Source organism: Macadamia integrifolia, chromosome 11 (assembly GCF_013358625.1).
Source record: "Macadamia integrifolia cultivar HAES 741 chromosome 11, SCU_Mint_v3, whole genome shotgun sequence".
NCBI classification, from domain to species: Eukaryota; Viridiplantae; Streptophyta; class Magnoliopsida; order Proteales; family Proteaceae; genus Macadamia; species Macadamia integrifolia.
In genome coordinates this window covers 27,243,576-27,248,528 of record NC_056567.1, presented here as the reverse complement: position 1 = coordinate 27,248,528, position 4,953 = coordinate 27,243,576, and the positions used below count along the sequence as shown (strand labels likewise).

The 4,953-nt window shown below is 40.1% G+C and overlaps 1 long non-coding RNA gene across 1 annotated transcript; it reads left to right on the top strand.

Annotated features, from left to right (window-relative positions):
• The first annotated feature begins 212 nt into the window (after positions 1–212).
• LOC122094282 lies at positions 213–1,896 on the top strand. Its single transcript, XR_006144708.1, has 2 exons — positions 213–1,444; positions 1,563–1,896. It is a non-coding gene; the product is annotated as an uncharacterized LOC122094282 (long non-coding RNA).
• Positions 1,897–4,953: the final 3,057 nt, after the last annotated feature.

Here is a 4,953-nt window from a genome sequence, read left to right as displayed (position 1 = left end):
GCTCATGTAATACTCAAATAGATCTGGGTTGAGTTGTTGGACTTCTTGCATTGTGATCCAGGTGTTGTCAATTTCCGGACGTCCATGCCACTTGACCAAGAACTCTCTAGAACCTCCAGTGTGTGTGGACACAATCCTCTCATCAAGGATTTCCTCAATTTCTTCAGTTCTCCTCGTGACCTTAGGCACAGGTGGTAATGAGGTGGGGGGAAGTGGTTGGCTCGGCTCAGAAGTCTCATCAATGTTGAAAGGGAAGTTTTCAAGGTCATCAGGATAAAAAGAGGTGAAGGTAGAGGTACCATGGTATGGGACTAGGTCTTCAACATTGAAAATATTGCTGATCTCCATGCTGGCTGGGAGGTCAAGGACATACGCATTGGCACCTATCCTCTTGAGTACCTTGAACGGACCTGTGCTACGAGCATGTAGCTTGCTCGCTTTTCCCCTAACAAAACGTTGTGGCTTGATTCTTACCATCACAGGATATAGAAAAATCAATAATTCTAAATCAGGGCGATGGATGGAACTGATATTACAGGTGAAGGAAGGTCTATGGGGCTGGTTGTATACTTAAAAATTTCAGGTTCATCCAATGGGGGGGATTGGAAGAAACAACCAGAAACAGAAATTGGTAACTAAGGAGATTTAATATAACTTTCAATCCAGCAGTCTAATGGACTTCAGACTTGAATCAAAAGGAGGGGAAAGGGACAACAACATACTCAAATCTCAGACCAATCTGATTGTCTGATACTCAGGAATCAAGGATCGAAAATCAGACTAAGGTGCTGTCGCATAAGCTATCACTGGCAAGAACAGTACTAGGAAATATCAGAATTTAATAAGAACTTGTAGTCTGTAGGGAACTAGTAATAGATCAATCTAACACCGAAGATAGTACTGATGTTACTTCAGAAGCCAAAGATCTTGTTCCCTTACAGATAGCAATAGGTAAGTCAAGAGATGGATCAGAAATACTAGGAGATTCAGGAATGGGATTACCAGACGGAGTAGAACGTGGATCAGGAGGTGGCCGTTGACTGGGTAGAGTTGGTGTAGCTGTGGTGGTGTCTATTTGCTTCTCACAATTCTGACGAATATGCTTTTTCACAGGAGGAGGTTGATTAATGTCTTGTTTCTCCCCCTGAACTGAAGGAACTGAAGGTGCTGTTGCATAATCACAAGAGTTTCCATTTTCTGTTTAAAACTGATTTCATTTCCTTTCCCTTCCCTTCCCTTCCCTTCCCTTCCCTCTACTTGCAACCAGACTGAGCCAATGTGATTATGTATCTAAAATTGTGTGGTAAAGAGTGACTGTTATGCTAAAGTTTCATACAGGAATTTTAGTACCATCTGTTTTAGGACATGTTATACTTGAGCGTACTAAGAATGCTGTCTATTCTGCATGCTGGGATTAAAGCTCCAGGTAGCATACAGCTCACTTGTAAGTATTGTTGTTGTTGTTGGTTATTTATTTATTTAAATTTAAATCTTTGAGCTTCTAAAATAAAAGGATTGTTGTTTCACGATTTATTGCACTTTCTTTTCGTTTGTAAAATTAGGTTTAATCAAATCATAGAAGAACTGTGAAGGCAAAGGTATGAGTCATCATCAAAGGTTACTAGATCGACTCTACCTGCAAATAGATGTAGCCTATTCAATGGCCAGCTAATGGTGGTGCTTCTACCAAAATGAGTATACCCCTTCTGTTTCTTTGAAATTTATTCTGTAAGAGCTTGTCCTTCTACTTCTAATTTTTAATAGGCAAGCAAGAAATTTTTTGAGTTAAACAGTCACAGAGCCTTAGATACAATCTGCTGTAACTAACAGCACTATTTCTGAAACACAGAACTTGGAATGCTTTGAATATACCCTCTGTTTGACTTGACAACTTTATTCACCGTCTGTATTTTTTTTTTTCTTGCCTTGGATTCATTATACTGCATTTCCTTGTAACTTCTAGATCGGTGACGTCAATTATCAACTCATGACTAAAGGTGCTTGTTGGTTAACCTGTGGATGATTCCTCTTGATTCCTCTTGCTGTTTGTAGCCTCTTAGAGTTGCCTTCAAGTATATTGAATGGCCATCATCAATCTGCACAAAGTTCTCTTTAGAAGACTTTTGTCCAAGAGAATCCATAGAATGGCAACTAGAACTAGTAACCCTATTCTCCTGCAGTCTTGTCGAATGCTTGTTGGCTGCCACATTGTTTCCTTTTATTTTAGTAGTACTTTGAGATGATGTGCTTTGCTGTCATGATGGTTAATCTATTAGTCAGGCACCAGTAACCAGTGGTTTAATGGGGTTGTCTTTAAGGAAAAAGGTTTCTGTAGTCTTTGTACAAATCTGATACAGTTCTCATGAATTTTCTGTATTCTGTTATGGTGAATTAGTTAGTCGTTTATTTAAACTTCTTTCTTTCAGCATTTTTTTTATTTGTATAATTTTCTATTTCAAAGGATTTATTTGCAATTTATAACCAAAAAATATTTTCATTTATTATTATTTAATCAGGTTTGAGCCTATGGAATTATCTGACGAAGACATGGGAAAGCATTGTCTTGTGTTAGTCTGCCATTGTCACTACCCTCTTGTTCTCACTCACTGTCTGACTGGTTTACTTACTCCCTACACTAAAACAAAATAGATATAACTCATTAGCAATATCCTTCAACATTGATCCTCTTCGCACACATGAGAGAGAGAGAGAGAGAAAACAAAGGGCAAGGAGAAGGGAGAAGATGCAAAGGGTGGCAGCCAACCATGGGGAGACAGCAATGGGTCACGTCCATTCTATCTTTTTTTTTTTTTTTTTTTTTTTTGACAAAGAAAATTTAAGAAGAACAAAGAGAAAAAGGGGGCAGCCAACCAGGGGGCGCTATCCCAAGAGCAGACATGGGGAAAACACATGCCCTAGTAGTAAGAATACGAGCAGGTTGCACAATATCTCGAGGCAAATGAAAGACTCGAAACCCTGACAAGTGAGTAGCTAATAAAGAGATATCTCGAGCAATAGTCTGGAGTTCAGGGGAGGCTGAATCAGAATCTCCATTGATAGCATTGACCACTTGCATGCAATTAGAAAAGCATACCAAGTAGAAGATGCAATTATCCACGGCCCATCGAACAAGAGAACGCAATGCAAGGCCTTCAACAATATTTGGGGTGACCACGGGATAGGCAAAGCAACAGTCACCTTGAAACAAGATTCAAAATCCAAAACAACAAACCCAATTCCAGCGGTCCTATGGTCATTAAAGGAGGCATCACAAATAGCACATTCCCAACCATTTGGAACAACACTTTGACGGTCAATATGCAATGGTGAAATAGGAGTATAGGCCTGGAAGTATTCTGAAGTTTTAGATTGCATCGCCGAAATAATAGAAGGCTAGTGAACACTATTTCAGTCAAAAGTCTCTTTGTTCCTTAATAGCCAGACTTCCCAACAGATGATAGCACGAACTGCAAATGATCTCCTCTTTTGATCTTTGGATCCATTACCTTCATGCAACCAATCTACAAATCCAATTATGGGGGAGACGCCTAGAGGAAGAGGGGGGTGGCACATTTGGAGTAGGGGAGGCAAGCCAAAGACGCCAAGAAGAGGCGCATTCAAAGACAGCATGAGCTCAAGTTTCCACCACTAGACCGCATCAATTGCAAATGGATGATTGGACCACTCTTCTCTTGGCCAATTCTTCTCCAACCACTAGAGCTCCGATACAAGCACGCCAAAGGAAGGACTTTATTTTGGAGGGGATCTTAGCATTCCAAAAGCCTTTCCAAACTGAGGAAGGGATCGACAGAGGGTTGCCACCATCTTGATGAACCTGGTTAACACAAGATTGAGCAAAAATGATAAGTAGACTTAATAGAAAATTTTCCAAATTTATTAGGGAACCACACCAACTTATCTTGAGATGGGTGAAGAGGGATTGGGATTGCAGTAATAGCCTCAACTTCTCTTCTTGAAAAGAGGTTTCGAATCAGGTCTTGTTTCTAAGCTTTTTGGTTAGCATCAATAAGATCTGCAACAAAGAAAACATAACAGTCAGGAGGCTGGGGGTGCTGATAGAGAAGTTTTCTAAGTTTGGGACCCATTTGGAGTCCCAAATAGGGGTGGATTGGCCATCACCAATGGACCATCTCAACCCGTCAATAAGCAACTGGTGCCCATAGAGAACGCTCCTCCAAGCCCAAGAAGGCTTACTTCCTAATTGAGCATTAAGGAAATCTATATTTGGGTGGTAGATACTCTTGATCAAAGAGACCCAAGGGGAATCAACATTAGTAAGAAGCTTCCATGCAAGCTTAGCAAAGTAAGCTTGGTTCTGAAATCGTAAATCTCTAAACCCCATACCACCATGAAGTTTGCTAGTACACAGGTTAGACCAACTAGTCCAATGGGTTTTTCTCTCATTCTCTTTTTGACCCCACCAAAAATGAGCAATCGCCATATTCAAATCATTTAGTAAAGTAGAAGGGAACTTGAAGTGAGCAATGGCAAAGGAAGGTGTAGTAGAGGCAATGGCTTTAATCAAAACCTCCTTTCTTCCAAAAGAGATTGATTGCCCTGTCCAACCTTGAATTTTAGCAAGAGTTCAGTCCCGCACTTCAGAGAATATAGCAGTCTTAGATTTTTCAATATCAGTCAGAAGGCCTAGGTACTTAGATGGGCTTTGGAAGCAAAGGATTCTAAGAATTCTGCCAAGAAGCCTTCTAAATCTAGAAGGAGTGTTAGTGCTAAAAAAAATAGAAGATTTATTGAAGTTCATAGCTTGACCGGAAGCCCTGCAATACAAATCCAATGTATCTTTAAAGTTTCTAAATGAATTGATATTAGCCTACAAGAAGATCAAGCTATCATCAGCAAAAAGGAGGTGGGAAAGAGAAGAGCTAGATCTTTTAATCTTAAGCCCATCAAGCTTCTCATCTTCAATGGCCTTAG